Here is a 19,402-nt window from a genome sequence, read left to right on the forward strand (position 1 = left end):
TTACTATTCACAAGTCCCTCATTCACAACCCACATAAAAAAAAATGTATTATCCCTTTATGGTTACTGTGAATCAAAATAAACAGTGGGTACTCTAGTTAGTGTCCATGAGCAACATCAGCCTGTATTTCAGTTCAGGCACGTTCAGCTACACAGAAACAAATTAATAGCTATTAATACAGCTGTGCAGTAATCAATCATTTACTCTTATGAACAGTATATATATCATGTAATACTACAAGATTGATGTCATGCACATTGTTAACATTGCCAATAGTAAGCCTTGTCTACCTTTCTGGCACGCTTGCAAATGATCACCCTTTGTTTCTTTGAACAGTAGTTGTATCACACATTGAAATTGCCCCAAAATAACCCACTAACAATGGAGAGCATTTGGTTGGCTTTATTATTTACTATAGGTTTTTTCTCTCTACAGCATCTGGCTTTTAAGTATGGTAATTGGCACAGCTGAAGTTTGATGCATAAATGATGTACACGGACATAGGGCCTGATCTACTAAGATCACAAATAACGAGTGCTAATTTGCGTGTGCAAATAATAATTTTGCACGTGTTATTTCTGGGCGTGTTGCGGGTGATCTACTAAGACTGCGTGCGCAAATGATAACGAGTGCAAAAGTGGTGTGGACCGCCCTACTTTACGAGGATTTTGCGTGTGCTATCAGCTGTACCCATGGAGAATTAAAATGTATAAATGAAGTTTGAAGCCATGGAGTTGGAGGTCTTTGTGGAGGAGGGAAATAAACCAGCAGAGACATCTCAGCGTTAGAAACGCGATTTGGAAGGCCATCTGTGAAAAGGTGAATGATGTGAGAAAAAACAGAAGATCTGCCGATGAAATAAATGCATCTACTCTACTCCAAAACGCAATCAGTGTTTTGATGGAGTTTAGAGAGCGATTTGATGAGGCTAAGTCTGCCACTCTTGCTCTAGAAAAGTTAGGCGTCACTTGGATGAAGACAGTCGCCTCACTGTCCCAGGGAGCAACTTTCGGGTGAACGTTTTTAATGCCTGATATCATCATCCAGCAGCTGTCCCAAAGATTCACCACCTTAGATGGAACTGTTAACATGTTTGAGGGAATTCACCCCAACACACTGCTGCAAGCACGAGATGAGGAGTTATGCAGAGCTGCCTGGCGCAGCTCAGTGAGCGCTCAGTGAGAATGACAGATCAAAGAAAATGGACATATAGTGCATCGTGGACAAGTCCGCGGAGCTTAAGGCTCGTCCAAACAGTGGTGAGTAGGCCGAGTACTTCATATTGATTTTTTGTTTGTATGTGAACATGTGAGCCGCTGTGCCGAATTTAATAAACTTTATAGCTGTTGATACAGTGACCTACTGTGCTCTCATTAGTTGAAAAAGTTAAAGTGGGTGTCAGAATGATGCGGTCGCTATCCGTGGTGCTGAACTGCTTTGAATTTGTGTTGTTTTATTATTATTATTTTGTTCTCTTGGTTTGATTGACTAAAACATTTCGTAATGCTTGTAAGCCCCGTTTTTCACGCCGTAGGTCTGCGTAGCTCCCGTACCTACGCAGAGGCCTACGCACGTAGCTGACGTGCACCTCCTCCAAAATGTAACTCCGCGTAGAGCCGACGCGGACCGCAAGCCCTGTGATTGGTCCGCTCGGCGGCTTTGTCTTTCCCGCATTCACAGCACTTCCGGGATCCCGGACATCGGCCACACATCGGCCACACATCGGCCGTGTATTTCATGTCCTCCTCTCTATTCTTCATGTAATCATGTCTGTACGATAAACAGCAACATGTATCAGCTGTAGATTAGCATAACACACTCTGAATCGATGTGGAAAAGTAAACAGAGATCGTAGCGGGCCGGAAGTAGGAGATCGGCTATCAGAGAGAGCACACTGCCCTCAGGCGTTTCGGCGGAGAATTACTGCGCGACACGGACACATCGACGCAGAAGTATGTGGGGCTCATGTCCGCGTCAGCCCCTGCTGCTGCGACGCAGAAGTATAAATCAGCCTTAACGCTGTGCCAGTTTGCACCTGCCTTTCAAATGTGCTAAATATAGACGCAAATACAGCGCGCGCTATCTGCTTCAGGTTTGATAAATCACATTGCGTGTGCTAAATGATTACATTTGCATCTCCTCCTCCCAGTATTTTGCGTGTTCTGATGATCTACATGTGTTCTGCATATTCATGAAGGCAAACACGCTAAATGATTTGCGAGTGCTATTTTGCTCATTTGAAAGACGCAATCCTCGGTGCTCCCGGTTAGTACGTCAGCTATGCGCGTGCTATCAAGTTTGCACTTGTTTTTATACACGCAAACCTTTAGTAGATCGGGCCCATAGTGTCATAGTCTGCAGCACCTGACACATGCTCTGTAGGTGTTCAGAGAGAGAGAGGTCAGAAAATTCCTCCCTTCTGTTAATGATTGAGTTGCAATATCCAATGCTAAGTATGAATCTTCTAATACTGCTGTTTTAAAAGTCATGTCAATTCAAGTCAAGTCAAGTTTATTTATATAGCCCCTTTTAAAACAACTGCTGTTGACCAAAGTGCTGTACAAGCTTAAAACACAAATCAATAAAACCAAATATTAGTTAAAAAGAATAGATATCAAACACCCAATAGATACCACAACAGAATAGCCAAATGAAATAAAAGCAAAATGAAATGTTGGGATGTCTTGCTCAACAGGTATTGAAAACCAATGCAAAGATGTGTGTTTTGAGCAAAGATTTTAAATTCTCAGTGGTCTGTGCAGTCCTAATATTTACAGGCAGACTGTTCCACAGTGTGGGCGCAGCCACGTCAAAGTCTCTGTCACCTCTAGTTTTAAGCCTGGATCTTTGCACATCTAAAAGCAGCTGGTAAGTCAACTTGAGTGCTCTGGCTGGAGCATGTAGGTGCAAACACTCACACAGGTATGATGATGCCAGCCCATGTAAACTTTTAAAAACCAACATTACAAAAAGTGATTTAAAGCTGTTTTTTGCTGATGTATTACTGCACTACCTTAGCTAATAGCTTTGGATCGATGTGAAATGCTAGGTCATTATCCGCATGCGGGTCATCTGATGTGATAACAGAGTATGGAGTGGAACATTTTGAAAAGTGAGTTGTGTTGTTGGGAGTCATAATAAAATGTACAGTACTGCTGATGGATACTGCAAAAAGATCAGATGCTTAGGGCCGAAATACAAGCAGCTGGTTGCTGTGTGCAAAAGAGTAAAGTTGCAGGTGCATGGGGTCAGGGTTGAACTAAAAGAAAGCATGGTGAACAAGTTTAAGTTGTTTTCTAACACAAATAAGTTGGGGGGTAAAGTGTAAATATGATACTGAGTTACTAAAATATTTAGTAGATGGCAATAACATAATATGAATAGAATAATACAGGCTATTTCAACATCTTCAATAATTATTTTGTGCCATGGCCTCACTGAACTGTCAACATTGCTTTTGGAGCATTGTACAACTGTCTCCCAGTGGACAAGGCATTTTGCCTCCAAGAAGTGAGGGATTCCCATTAGATCTTTCAGGGCTTAAATGTCTACAACAGTAACACAATGTCAGTTTGAATCATCTGGAAGACAAGACGTGCTGAATAACACGTTCCTCCCAGCAGAAACACAAAGTGTTTAATGTGAGCAGTGATAGCTGAATAAGCAAAGATTGCGGTTACACAGACTGAACTTTATCAGCAGAAAATTCTGTATGATTGACAGCTCAACTCTGAAAAGTGCAGAGGTGCAAACCACAGCCCTGAGGTCCACGTACAAAATATGGATTTTAATTTGGAAGAACTGTGCAACTTTACAAAATAGAAGTATACATTTTTAAAACGGAGCACCTTAAAGAAATCAAAGCCCTTAACCCCGGAGCTGTTACACTCAACCTGCTGAGCCACACAGCAACACAATTGAGAGAAAATACTGTAGGTTGTGCAGATTGCAAAAGGAAGCTAGAACTGGAGCTCAGCATGAGGAACTGCATGAATGAACTGCAGAAGTCACAGTTGAGGGGCCTCCTTGCATTATGCTCCAAAATGTTTAAGACCACTAGCATGTCCTTCAAAAAGAGTTAGGTGCAGGGTGATGAAGTAACACATCAAGCTAACATGAATTAATCAAATACCCATCACTGTTTCCATCAGCCTTTGCTCTAGGAAAGAGCGAAATCAAAGTGAAATCTTTATTCCCTGAAGTAAAGAGAGAGAGAAAAAAAAGCTATTAAAGTCAAAATTGTGTTTTGACTGAGCGTTGAATTAAAAGTGTGTTTGTTTATCAGATATTATCGTATAGGTGATGCCGAGTTCAATCAAAGTCAAGCCAGGAGGCGCCGGGAGGCTTTTTGGCAAAACATGATTCAAACAAACAGGATGAAGAGAGCCGAATGTGTAATGACCTGGCTGTTGTACCTTACAGCAGCAACATCAACAACAGCAGATGGTTAAAGCATGGAGAGAGAGAAAATAAAAAAAAGAATTAGCTCACATATTGAGGCAGTGTGTGTGTTGGTGTCTGTTTGTGTGAGCGTGTGAGCGTGTGTCAGGTGTTTGGCTTCATGAAACTGTTTTTGGGATGATCTGATCCTGCTGTGTTGTGAGATCCAAAAGTCTGCCTGTCTGTCTGTTGGTACATTAACTCCTACTGATTCCTGAAAGTCTATTTGATTACATGAAGACCTTGAAGATACACATACAAACACACTCTCTGCAACCACCCACTCGCCATTAAAAACAAAAGAAAGAGGAGATTTTATTTCTAAGCATGCCAAGAACTGCGTCAGTATCGCTCCGTTTTGACTCATTGATTGTGTGAGGGCTTCTCTCTTACCGTGCTGACAGACCTGCTATTGGATATCTGACCTGTGAGTGGTCTGCTAGCTCTTACTTAGCTCTCGTTTCTATGACAGATGAGGCCAAAGGCTAATGGAGGTTGTAATGCATTTCGTACCCCAAGTGAATTCTCTCTTGCTATGCTAGTTTCACGTTGGAGTCTTTTTGGCTGCATTGTTCATATAAAGGGTTATTTGATAGTGTTAAGAGGCAGCAGTGACATGAGCTCTGCTGGCAGCAGCTTACCATCATAAGACAGCCACAAAAACACACGGATGAAAGGGTTTGATGAAATGATCAAAGTGAAAAATTTAAAAAATGTAGTACTGCAGACAAGTGTAGCATGTGGTATCTATACATGAGTGTGGGTAGGGATGTTTGTTATGGTGTGTGAAGGCAAAAAATCAAACTAAAATAAAATAATTGCTTGATGGCTAATGAACACTCTGATCAGTTATTGAACATTTTTTAAAGATTGGATTGTATCAGTTATATTTTTCTAGTATTTCAGCTTTCATGTCTCAAAGGTGTTGCTGCAGACCACCTGCAGACCAACTCAGGAAGAAACCCAAGGTATTGAAAACTGAACAGGAGGCTGACTGCAAAAGCCAAGGAATCTGTGTTTAGTAGCATGTTTAACAGCCCATTTTAATTGCAAAATGAAACATGATTACACCATGGTACAAACTTTTAATAATAATAATAATAATAATTATAATAATAATAATAATAATAATAATAATAATAATGCATTTTATTCAAAAGGCGCCTTTCTTAGCACTCAAGGTCACCGTACAGGGCAGAGTTTAAAAAACAATATCAAAATTAAGCTGATAAAATCAACAAGGAATGATACAGTGCAATTAATAAAAACAAATAAAATGAACATGATCAGATACAGTGAATTGAAGAGGTGTAATCAGAGTGAATATGACAGTTTAAAAATATGTGTCTTGAGATGTGATTTAAAAATGGAAAGAGAGTCGATGTTACGGATGTCTGGTGGGAGGGAGTTCCAAAGGCGGGGGGCAGACTGGCTGAAGGCTCTGGACCCCATGGTTGCTAAGCGGGCGGGTGAGGTGAGGGTGATAGTGAGGTGAATGGAAGACGAAGACCTGAGAGTGCATCAGCCTTGATCTTACTGAGGCTAAGAGTTGTACATAAATATCCATAATCAGGGGTGTGGCTGAGATGACTGACAGGGAGGCACACTGTAGCTCTTTGCCAGGAGGCTTAAAGCCTTCTTCAGCTTTACCCCTTTGCCTGTTTACAAGTTGATTGAAAGTTAGGTTCAGTAAGCATTTCCAATAGATGTGTGTGTTAATGTTAGGGTTTCTATGCTTTTATTGCTAATATTACCATGTTATTGACATTATAGCCATAATTCTTCACCATATTTTGTTGCATTTGTCGTGGCTTTTTTTGTTAGTCTTTGTCCATCTCTCTCGTTTCTCTTATACCATTCTCTTGACCTATCCAGGTCAGATGAATGTTCAAAGAAGTTTTTCCACACCACTATTGTCAAATGCTGGCTTAGGCTTGCTCAAGGAAGACAGATGTTGGGTCTTTGTCAATACATATATAATACATATTATGGCCAAGGACTGCTCTTTTTGTGAAGTGTCCCGAGTGTCCCGAAGTTATGATTTGGATGGATGGATTGACTAATTTTCTGATTTCAAGTCTAATTTCTACACAACTCTCTAATACTCACACATCCCCAGTAAAATAATGTTGGGGTATTTATGACCATTCCTTCTGACCCCACTTGCCATGTTAAAATGCCTAATCTGAATATATAGTGGTGGGGGATGAACTCTTGACCCCCAATCTGAGTCTAACTTAGACGAACAAATCCAGAATTTCCAATGTCATTGGCTCATTTTAGATTAAACTCCTTCTTTGTGTTGCTACTAAAGCTTTGTGTCAGCTCTAATTGGATTTCAGAGCACACTTTTGCATAAAATTAGCTACTGTGAAACTTGTCCCAATTTCTTACATTTGAATCACATTCGAGGGGCAACAATAACTGTTTCAGCGTTCACATGGGCATGTGATGATTGTGTTAAAGCAGCCTGTAAAACTCTGTTAAACTATCTGTGTTTTATTCACAAAATATCTTCATCTTTCAAACATGTATAGGGGTTTATCATGGTTTAGGCAAATTTGATAGATTATGTTTTCACTACAGTGTTTAAGAATTACATTCAGAAGAGTGTAAACGCGTTGAGCAATGGCAAAGTTATTTGTCCAGTGATGATTAAATGTAGCTCTAGCGACAGTTCAGGCAGGACGACTATACCTGCATTCACAGCAGTAGTTTAGCTCTCCTCTCCCTTGCTCATTAGCTCAGCTTCCAGCTTCATGCTCCGGGGCTGTCATTAGCTAATCAGCAGTGGCACTCTTTGTCTCTCATCCAATAGTGCAGTGGCAAGCCCTTATTGTCGGCCAATCACTTTTCTGCTGCCTTTTTAAATATGACTCTCTCTCTCTCCAGCTAGTTCCTTCTTGCTGTTGATTTGTGCGCGCCCCTCCACCTCCCCATCTCCACCTGCAGCCTGTTGCACCAGCTGTGCGTGAGTTCAAACATGGCCTAGTTTGAACGTAATTTCTCATTTAGGATGGAGTTCACACTCTACTAACGTTTTGGGCGTTGCACCAGCTGAGATAGTTCAATGTAAGCCTAAGTTACAGCGTAATTCTTACACTTAGCTCCGAATAGGTGTAAAGTCCTCCGTAGCGGAGTGTCGTTTGGAAAGGTGGGATGAATTGGAGGATGAGCAGATACAGAGGGTTCTCCCAACTACATTATGTCGGCAACGTGTTTTCCGCAAGAGATTACATCCTTTTGAAAAAATATGATGACCAAGATTTGCACTCCTGAGTAATAATGTTGTAGTTGCTAATTTCCCTCTTGATGTCTCGATTAAGGATTTAGACTATAGTTATCACCTTACGATGACACTTTATCGAGATACCTTCTGTTGTTCCGTGACAGTAACTGCAGTTGGCGGAAGTTTGTTTCAGCTGTTGGTCAGTTCCGAGACGATTAGGCACAAAAGATAACAATGTAACAACCCTGGGATCAAAATTGGTGCTTTCCACTGATTGGCTGCTGGAAGTGTAAACGTCATATCTGCGGCAATGTTTTAGTTAGTTTGGACATTACGGTCTAGTTCTACTAGGTCTACTGTGGTAAAACCAAACAGTGACACAACTTAAGTTACAAACTAACTGGTTTTAATGTATGTTTTAGTGAAGACTTTACATCCAAACTTAGGACACAACTTACGTACAGCTAGTGCAAAGGGCTGCAGTTCTCCACAAAATCTCTCATCTCCACCATACTAGTGTCTGGACTCCATGGGGGATTTCTTCTGCTGCCAAGATCAGACATCCTACGCTCAAAAAATATCCCCATAGAGTCCTTACACCAAAGATCTTCTGTCAAGTTACATTATTCATTAAGTTGTAATAAATAACATTTAATTCTTCAAATCTTGTCTCTCCTGATTGAACTGCATTTGACAGAACTCAGCCATGGAGCATATTTAGCCCAACTTGAGTTCAACATGGGACAGTCCAGAACAGAGACAAAGGGAATGGACTGAGCAGTGCCTCTAGACTGGTGTGTGACTTTTTTTCCTTTCATGATAAAAACCTCACCTTAAATCACATCTACATATTCTCTTACATTGTCACTATACCCTACAGTGAAAAGCTGATGACTTTGCATTCGAAAGTTAAGATGTGTAAAAATGAGCACCTCAGCCTCAGTCACTGTAGCTTTCAAAAGCAATAATTCACTAAATAATAACTTTATGCTGAATGTCATAATAATATAATATGTGATAAACATGCATATTATGACCTGTCTTCATTCAATACTTTTTTACTTTACTCGTGCCTCCTGACTGAAAATTACCCCTCTTAGGACAACATGTTGACAGTATTTTGTTAAATTACACCTTGTCAGTGGAAATATGGAACAAATTTAAATATAACATCATAATTGCTTAATTCAGTCCAGCACATATATTCACACTCAGTGTCCCAAAGTAGTCATTCATTATGATCTCAGTACAGTCTCTAGTTATACAATAAAGAAGCCAGCAGTAATGTAATATGTATAATCTATTTTCTTTACCAAGCTCAGAGACTTAGTCATTCCTTTTGTTTGTTTGCAGATGTCTAAAAGAGTCTCCCCATATGTCTGTCTGTCATAACAGAGAGAATCAGGCCAGTGAGAAATGGCTTGCAGTAATGCTACTTTGGCTTGAATGGGAAACAAAAATGACAGACAGAAGATAATAGAAAAAATAAGAACATAAACTGAAATGTGAAATGTGCCGACACCTGAAAAAACAGCAGCATGGCAAAATACAAGCATCTCTTTTGTTTCTCTTCTTCCACCTGCAGCTCTTTTGGTCTCATTTTCCTGTAATCCCTTTCTTTTGGCAGCAAGTTGACTAAAGCATATTGGCCAAGCATGGAAAAATAACATGTTTTCCTTTCAACTGTCTCATGGTTCTTTTGTGTTTAAACACTCAAGGATCATTTGACTGATGAAACTTTGAAAAATTGACCTTTGGATGACACATTTCAACTCAGCCAAACTCAATTCTCCCTCTGACAGATGTAAGAGCAACCTAAACAGCCTTCCTGGACCTTGTACAGTGAAATTCAGATGTACTGTATGTCTCAATTGTAAATAGATAAAGAAATAGAAAATAAATAAATTAAGAAAAAGAAAACAGGTAAACAAATAAACAAATAAATATAATACATACATAAATACATAAATAAATTGTGATTGTAGGGGTTTAAAAGTATATCATTAGGCCAATAGTGTTCAATTAAGGAAATGTTCTAAAATAAGCGTTCCCATTTAAATTTCCAAATTGAAATAAAGATTAAATACTGCGGAGGAAAAAACATCCTTTTACAAACAAATACCAAAAAAGGGTCACACCGTAACAATGAATGAAATGGTGAAAACTTTAGAAAAGTCATGCAGAGCAAAATTAGATTGAACCGTACACATAAATACAGTAAATGCATAAAAGCTGATATGGAAACATGCTATTCAGACATTTAAAATAGACATCAGTGATACATAATGACACACACACACACACGACTACACACTCACTTAGGATGGCAACCATCCCAGACACAAATCCACTGCCATGCAAGGCCACACAGGAGTCCAATTACCCAAGGTTCTCTTGTCTCCTGTCTGGCATGTAGACAACGAGCCCTCAGAATTTCTCTCTCTCACACACACACACACACACACACACACACACACACACACACACACACACACACACACACACACACACACACACACACACACACACACACACACACACTAACACAATATAATGATATGGAGAATGAGAGTACATGAGAGAGGTAGGAGAGCAGTGTATAATCAATGTTTCCATAAAATGTATTATTTTCTAGAAACATGATATAGGGATGTCAAGTACATTTCTGTTAAAAATAATTACTCTCTGTTTTCTAAACGGGCAGGTGTACGTACAAATAGTGTTTCTAATGCATAGCGTGCAAACAACAAAATAAATTAAAATAAAATTAATAAATAAAACACTTCCCCTAACCTATACACGGCAAAAACTCAAAATCTTACCAAGTGAAATTGCCTCATTTTTAGTCAAAATGTCTTATCCCACTTGATTTAAGAAAAATTTACTTAACAAGTAACATTTGAGCAAGATAGAGGGACTTGTTTTAAGACAATTCATCCTAAATATCTTGTTAAGTCAAACAATCTTGAAATGATTTTGTTCTGAGTTGTAATTTAGAAGAAACAAGGTTTATTTTACATTTCATACAATTTTTTATCTTATTTTTAGAAGACTTAAGATGATTAAAGACAAAACTTTACTTGATTTAAGTAAATGCGTTCTATTGGAGAATCTATCAGAAAACAGCTCCATTGATAAAAAGAAAGAACGAAAGAAAAGGTGTTTTTTTAAGGGTGGGTTACAGTTTTCAGGCACTGTTTCTTCTAAATCAGATAAAAATATACATCCTAAAACTACATACACACAATGAAACACCTACTTTTGAGCAAAGCATATCCTAAAAAATAACATGACTGAATATTAGCATATGCAGCTCACTATGAGAAGACATATCTCAAAATGCTCAAATTAAACTTTGTAATCTTACTTCAAGTACAAGATGGACTTAAACCTAGAGAAGTGCCACTATAATACAACTCAAATGAAGAAGTAGTGCAAAAATCTTTTTTTGAGTGAAAAAATACTAATTGTTATCATTCCTGGCCTATTCTGAGACACTAAGCTTTAAAATACTAGTAAAATATTGCTTTAAATAAGTTTTCCCTGCTAATTTTAAGATCACAGTTTTATAAATAATACGTCTTATTTTAAGAAATCTTACCGAGCAAATTTTTACTTGTTCTATTGGCAGATTTTTTTGCGTAATTCAAGGTAAAAGTACCTTGAAATACTTTTTTTTTTCTTATTTTGGAGGGGCATTTTTTCCAGTGCAATGTATTCAACGGTGGTTGACATTAGCGTCAGTAGAGTCAGTATAAACTTAGAGGATACAGGTGTGTCTTGTTAGGCTTCTTACTTTAATTTGAAGTCCTTTGAAATGTTAGTCTTTGTGTTTGGGTTATGATGTTTTAAACACTTCAACTACTTCAACGCAACTTCAGGTAAGCAGTTTAAGGGACTCCAACGGTGCAGGAGAGTAAGACAGACAGACAGACAAAGAAAGAGAGAGAGAGAGAGAGAGAGAGAGAGAGAGAGAGAGAGAGAGAGAGAGAGAGAGAGAGAGAGAGAAACAACACTATGGAAAAACTAATAAAATTTAACATAAACATAAGTTCAGTTGTTTGTATAACATTTACATTTTTCATTATAGGGAGGGGCACTGTTGAAGGTCCTACTTTGGTGTCGTTTGATGTCTCAGCCTCACTGAAGAGCTGACTGGAGGAGGCACAGAGAGCCAAGAGACCAAATTTTAGATCCTGGCCCCAGGTTGTGTGAAGCCCTCACTGACGTTGTTGGTTTTTCAATAAGAGAAACATTTATATTCATATTGTCGTTGTAATGCTCCTAACTTTTTGAAGTTGAAAGCACTAGTGCTACCAAGTAAGAAAGTTAAGCTCAAGCCTTCCCTTTGGACATTCACATATTCCTACTTTGTCTCAGCTTTCACAGCTTTGATCTCTTTGCTCACTCAGTACAAGAGCAATCAATAACATCTGAAATGCTAAATGCATGCAATTGTATTTTACTCTATATGTGTGACGGTATTTGGGTGTGTATTGTGCTTGTGTGTGTGTGTGTGTGTGTGTGTGTGTGTGTGTGTGTGTGTGTGTGTGTGTGGGGGGGGGGGGGGGGGGGTTGTTACCTCGTGCATGGTGATATATAGCTATTCCGTTCAATACAAAATGACTGTATTGATCTCCTGAGGAGCAATCTAGCAGGGTGTTATTAGACGCACAAAAGCACAAAATGAGCAAAAACACACAGAGCCTGTGGAGAGCTAATATCTCTCATTTTGCCCATAGGTCTATTATTGTATACTGTGCGCACTAGGTGTGTGTACAGTGTGTGTGTGTCTTTGTAAGGTGGTGCAGAAAAGAATATGTGATTCTTACTAGCTCCAACTCCTCAGTCTGTACTCACTGCACAGTGAGATGATGTGGAGGTCTGTTATGCCTCTCTGTCCAGTTCTGCATCTGTGTGTGTGAGAATGCATGTCTGTGTGAGTGTGTGTGTATGTGCATGTGTGTGTGACCAAGGAACAGCTGGCCAAGTGTCACTGCGAGGTGAAGGGATTCCTCTCTGCTGGCAACTCAGAGAGGACAGATGATCCACACTGGCTGCGTGTACATATGTGTGAGTGTTATGTGTGTATGTGTGTACACGCATTCTCTGTATGCATGTGTGTATGTGTGCATGTGTCTCATAAAAGTTGAAGGGCATTCCAATCAGCTTTGTCAGCTAATGTCAAGCCCACTGTCCTGGCTGACAGAGGGCGAGACGGGGTCAGCAGTGAGAAGGGGATGGGAGCAGCCAAGACTGAGACATGAGTTGCACAAAATGTGTCTGTCATTGTTTGTTCGCACATGTCTCTCCGTGTGTGTGTGTGTGTGTGTGTGTGTGTGTGTGTGTGTGTGTGTGTGTGTGTGTGTGTGTGTGTGTGTGTGTGTATGTGTGTGTGTGTGTGTGTGCGTGTGTGTGAGAAAAAATGCTCTCCCGAATGGTAAAAATGATCATTACCCTGTGTTGTTACTCATTAACCAGCTGTGTTAAATACTTGATTATGATTGGTCAAAACCAGATAGCAGTGGTAATTAATTTGAATAGAAAAAACGGCGTGACGGACAACCTGATGAAACACGTCAAATGATATCAATCTGCAGGAAGTAGTCTGGTACATTTCACCTCTGCCTGTTGACACTGTGGCAAAAACATTAGTTTTTGTCTTAGGTAAGGTTGTGACTCTCTCTCCGAAACAAGACGATCCGACTCAATCCAATCCTTGATGGTTACAATTGGATTCTCGGACGATCCTATTTCATTTCGTTTGGTTCAGTTCAGTAATATAAATTGATAATTGAACCTAAGTAAACATTTAATCAGTGAAAAACGTAGACAAATTTGTCTTTCAAGATTATATCCTTGTGTTTATTATTTTTCCAAGAGACGAAAAACAAGGCCAACTGTACAATTTGAAATAATAATAAACTGCATTCTGGACAATGCTGTTGTTAAACTGTTAATATGAAAACTGTTTAAGACTCTCCTCTCATAATTTCTCTGTGATTCATGCTACACAACATGTATTGCACAAGACATTTAATAGGCATTGTTATTGCTGCTGTCTCTTCATTTAGAAGCTCCTTTCTTTATTTGAGAAACATTCCTGTCACACACGCATGTCAACATATTCGTCTATCCAGCAATGCCATTTTTGAGCTCCTTGCAACACTGCATCTTCTTGCATCTAGATCATTCCAGCGCACCATCAGAGTTAGTGCCGGCATCTCCCAGTGTCCACCCGTGCATAATGATCTCCTGTGCTCTCCCCTCTCTCTTCATTTGCCGGCGGCTCAGTTGAAGGACCACTGCCACTGTATGAACTCCCAACTGTTGCCAGGGCATTGATGGCCATTGTCAGCCCAGACACAGCACTGGCCAGCTGCCTCGTGTGCACTTTGCTGTGTCTTTATAATTTTACCCAAGGAGGAGGTTATACTTGCAATGACAGTATAACCTCCTCATTGCAAATTCACATGATTTTGACATTGAAGGGTGAGCTCTTTATACCATACAAAATTTAGTTGTTTGACTTTTTTTTTTGTTGGAGCATGTCAAACCAATCAATTGCTGAAAATATACAGCACATTTAAATTGCATTCACTCGTTTGCATGGCTGAAAATCACAATTGGGGTGAAGCTTTACAACGACGGAATAATACTTAACCGCCAGAAGCTTTTGTTTGTTATCTTCCCATCATGAAAAAGACACTAGAAAAAAGTCCCCACTCTTCCATTTGGGAAAGCAAATTTAAAAGAAAATAGCATCATTACTTCTATTTTCATATGAAATAGTGCTCAAGCCAAGGATTCATGTTCAGAGTGCAGAAATAGAAAGAAAAAATGTGATGTGTTTACAAGTTTTACTGACTTTAAACAATTTCTGACAGGGCTTCAAAAATATCAAGAAGTGGAACCAACCAGTCTTTAATGTCATGAAAGCGTTGCTTTGGTGTTGCATAAGGTGACATGAAGAAGTTTTGTGCCTTTAAACTCTCTGGGTTGAATCTGGTTAAAAAGTTTATCACCGTGACATGATGACAAAATTGTGCAACACCAACTTGATCCTCTTATGTGTGGACCCTTGAGGCAGCTGTAGGCAGAGTAATTCTCGCGTTTTAGGAAGACTTTACATGTCAAGAAGTCATCTCAGTGATGTGTTCCTGTGTTCCTGTGTGTGTGTGTGTGTGTGTGTGTGTGTGTGTGTGTGTGTGTATTTGTGTGTGTGTGTGTGAGTGTGTGTGTTTAAGCAAAGATATCTGGAATATTCAAAAAATACCTCTGAGAAGATAAACACTTCTGTAAATCAACATGTTTTAAATCTCAATCACATGATAGTGGGGCACGAACAAATACCTCTACACACACACACACACACACACACACACACGCACACGCACACACATGCATAAGCAAGCACTAAGGCATCTATGTAATCATCTGTTTCCACATCCGCCTCTGATTACAACCAGCAGATGATAATCTGTAAGCGTGCTGGCAAAGTTTCTCGAACTTGAAACACCCAAACATGCACACAGACACACAGACACACACACCACACACACACACACACACACACACACACACACACACACACACACACACACACACACACAAACTAACACATAAGCAGAAATGTACACAATCGTGTACACTCTAGTGCTCACACATTTCCATACACTGCGAGGCTGGAAGCAGCTGACAGGCCCCAGTTATCAGCCAAGGCAGGGAGCACTAGATAAGGGAGCCGCGAGGCATCATAAACACCAATAGGAAGGGAGAGACAGAGAGAGAGAGAGAGAGAGAGAGAGAGAGAGAGAGAGAGAGAGAGAGAGAGAGAGAGAGAGAGAGAGAGAGAGAGAGAGAGAGAGAGAGTAGGAGAGAGGAGGGAGGGATGAATCAGAGATGAAAGAAGGAAGAGGAAAAAAACTCAACACTCCTGTCAGAGATAATAAAATCCTACGATGAAGAGCTCTGGTGCAGAGAGGGAGAATTAGAAGCGCTGGGGGAGGAAGACAGAATAAGGGAGAGAGAGTTTGGGGGGAGCAAGGTGAAAGGAGACATGACAAGTTACTTGCAAGGGGCAGGTAGTTACAGAGAGAGAGGGAGAGAAAGAGAAGAAGCAAGTGGGGCACAGCTAGAGGGGAGAGGAAGATGGGTAAAGAGGGAAAAGGGAGAGGACAAGAGAAGAAAAAATAAATCAGTGTAAGACAAAAAGATTAGGAGGCTCAAAAACTAGTTAAAAAAATTGACTCAGGGATAGGAAGTCTCATTGTCTGAGCGCAGAGCGAGTGGTCTGTATGTGTTGTTCTGCGAGAGTGATAGAGTCAGCTGTATAATGAAGTGATAATAAGAACAGAAATATACCTATATAACCTCCAAGGTCTGACTTCTCTGAAAGTCAGCGTTCTCGGGTGTGAATTTACAGACAAACATACTCCTACACACACACACATACACACACTCCATATGCACCCTTTGCTAATAAAGCAAGCTGCTGCTTTGTCTCCCAAGACGTCAGGCAGTCTGCTCTTTTCCCTCCGTCAGCAACTTTTGATCTAATCCCACTAAATCAAGAAGAATAAGAGGCGGCATTGGTTGTGACGGAGGAAGTCGAGGGGATAGAAAATACACACACGCCAGCGGATACTAGTGTAAGACCACACAGCACACCCACACACACACATTAATGAAAATACATACGGTGGGATATGGGTGTGTAAATAGATACTTTGGCAGATGTACATATCATTATGCTCTCACACATGGTGCAGATCAGATAAATCCACTTTGCAACCTGCCACCGGCACTCAGGAAGGAATGAAACAGAAGCAGAGTGCCAGTCGAGTGTTACAGCAGGCAGATGCCTTTCACTGAAGTGTGGAGCGAACACGCGCGTGTGGATGAAAGTGTAGGAACAAACACAAATCATCTGAAGTCAAGTGGGCGTGTGGTGGATGCAAGTGCTACCCACAGCCCACCACACACGCACACGCACACACACACACACACACACACACACACACACACACACACACACACACACACACACACACACACACTGTCAGCGTATTCAAGTGATCTCATTAGTATTACCCAGCTGACAGGACAGAGCACCAACTGAACTCATTTTTATCGATGTGTGTAGTACACCATTGACCCTGTGAGGCTGCACTCAGCTGCTTGAATTGAGCTCCAGCTCCAACCTGAAATTAGACTTTTCAAACTCACACTGGCACTGGAGGAGAGAGTTTTCCAAAGGCAGTGAAACGACAGAGAATAAATCCACCTCTCATCTATGCCTCAACAACATCCAGAAACTGTTGAGAGTTAGGAGAAGAAAAATAACTACACAGACTTTAGAACTAGTGTGACACTTGGACAGTAACTAAAAGAGAAAAGTATCAGAAGTCTTTAAATTGATAAGGTTTGACTTCTAACATTGCAAAGTTTTAAAATAAGAAAGGGGGGAAATAGTTCACTGGTGTCAGAAAGCCAAAAGGTCCACAGAATGCAGATATTCTGGATTGGTCAAACTGTTTTATAGAATCCCCAAAATATATCAAAAGTTCCAAGAAGTGTTTGGCTATCCCCCTGGGTTTTAATCCAGCTTAATTTTTACATCAATTCTCTAATTTGTAAAGCCCTCTTTGACCAAAGTCGTACTTTGTGTCAAATGCAAATGAGCTGTTGGGACAACTGTTGTTGGGGAGGAGAGGGTAAGGTTTTGAGTTTTTAAGAGTGCCAAAAGAGGTGCGGTTTAGGTGTGGTCCTGCTCCTGAAACTTTGCTGTGTAGCGTCCAAATGGCAACCTCTGGTCTTAAGACATGAAGCCCATGTGGAAGTGTTTAAAACTGCAGTTCATGGAGCGTCAACTTGGGGCTGGCTAAACAAACATAAGAAACCACATTCACACCTATTCAAAGAAGGTGATATTTGCAGCAATAATAAACATGTTTACAGCCTGGTTCAAAAAAATGGTTTAGGTCTGAATAGTCTCCATCAGCTCACACTGCGTGGAGTGAATTTTTTTACAAGTCGGTATTTTCGAAGATATTAAACTTACAAGTTTTGCCCAAATAAGGACATGACTGACTTGATTGACAGGCGGGCACCCTATAGCCGTTAGTGAAAAGGCTAAAGACCCTCTTCTTTACCTCACACTAGCTCGGACGAAGTTTGGTTGAGTTCAGCATTTCCAATATGGCAACCGCTGACATCTGGCTTTAAAACAGCGCTCAGGAACAGATGGGTGACATCACGGATACTACGTCCATTTATTATGCGGTCTATGGTAGCATCACAAGTGTAGATTGTCACTGTGTTAATACTGACATTATGTTCAAAGCACAGTGATGGTCTTAAATACCGCCTCACATAGGCATCTTACCCTAGGTATTATCTTTGTAGTTTGGCTGATCTGAACATAAGTGGACAGCTCTTGGCACAGCTGTTCACAACTGACTGCATCATTTGTCTCCAAGTGAGTCTCCAGTGATCACTGCTGATTGGATCTTACTTCCCTGCTCTGTATGCAAACAATCAGGGAGCTTCATTCACCTTCATTAGCATTTATACATTAGACCATAAAAAATTGCGATGCAGACTTGCAGCTCACAGAAAGAGAACGCTGCACTCACGGAGCGGTTGTAACAAAGGAACAGGCTATCATGTACTGGCCATGATGAAGACATGTTTTTTTTAATGCCTGATGTTACGCTACAGTGCTATGGATTATCAGTGAAATATTAGAGCCACACTGCAGAATTAGGTCTCTGTTTCAGTAGATAGTCTAACAAAAAATCTGTTTGAGTGGAGGGACAGATTCATGCTATATAGTTCTTCCCCCTCTGAAACGCCATGAAACATATGAATCATCTGTCTCTAATCATGTGCATTATCATTAACTATGATAAACTCTTGGTTCGTTCATATTAACAAATCAAAAGCAGGCTTCTTACTAAATACAACAGTCACAATATAACTGTATTTTCATGCCTATCGCTTTCTTATGCATATACTCAATCAATCAATCAATCAATCAATCAATCAATCAATCAATCAATCAATCAATCAATCAATCAATCAATCAATCAATCAATCTTTATTTGCATAGTGCCAAATCACAACAGACGTTATCTCAAGACGCTTTTACAAACATAGGAGGTCTAGACCACTCTATGTCAAATTATGAACAGAGACCCAACTTAAAGGCAGGGTAACACTCAATGTACCCTGCCTTAATCCCTCATGCGCATTGCACCTCGCAAATTTTAGCTAGTTACAGTGGCGAGGAAAAACATTCCTTTTAACAGGCAGGAAACCTCAAGCAGAACCAGACTCATGTTAGACAGCCATCATGCCTCGACCGCTAGTTGGGTCTGGAAAGGGGATAGAGGAGAATAAGAGAGAGAGGGAGCGGTGATAGTGATGAGACGAGTAGTAGAAGCTGTGCAGCTGGAGGTCCAGCACGTCCGTATCAGCTGGAGTCTGGAATGTCCACAGCAGGAGGATGCCTACAGCAGCTCAGAGGGACTTACGAGACAATGGAGCTCAGGGACTCCAGATAGGTCTATGGTTAGTAACTTTAATGGGCCAGGCAGAGTTAAAGTAAGTGATGGGGGGTTGGGGGGGAAGGGGATGAGATGGGATCCCCATCGTCTCCATACCTTGTAATGCCATGGGAAGTTAAGAATAGATTCTCGCATGACATGGCTGACGAATATCTAATATACT

General features: G+C 40.4%; 1 protein-coding gene across 2 annotated transcripts in view; it reads right to left on the reverse strand.

Annotated features, from left to right (window-relative positions):
- LOC117815275 (alpha-1,6-mannosylglycoprotein 6-beta-N-acetylglucosaminyltransferase B) overlaps positions 1 to 19,402 on the reverse strand; it is a 154,792-nt gene that overhangs the window by 24,132 nt on the left and 111,258 nt on the right. The gene's annotated exons all lie outside the window — the stretch shown is intronic.

This window comes from Notolabrus celidotus, chromosome 7, assembly GCF_009762535.1.
Source record: "Notolabrus celidotus isolate fNotCel1 chromosome 7, fNotCel1.pri, whole genome shotgun sequence".
NCBI lineage: Eukaryota > Metazoa > Chordata > Actinopteri > Labriformes > Labridae > Notolabrus > Notolabrus celidotus.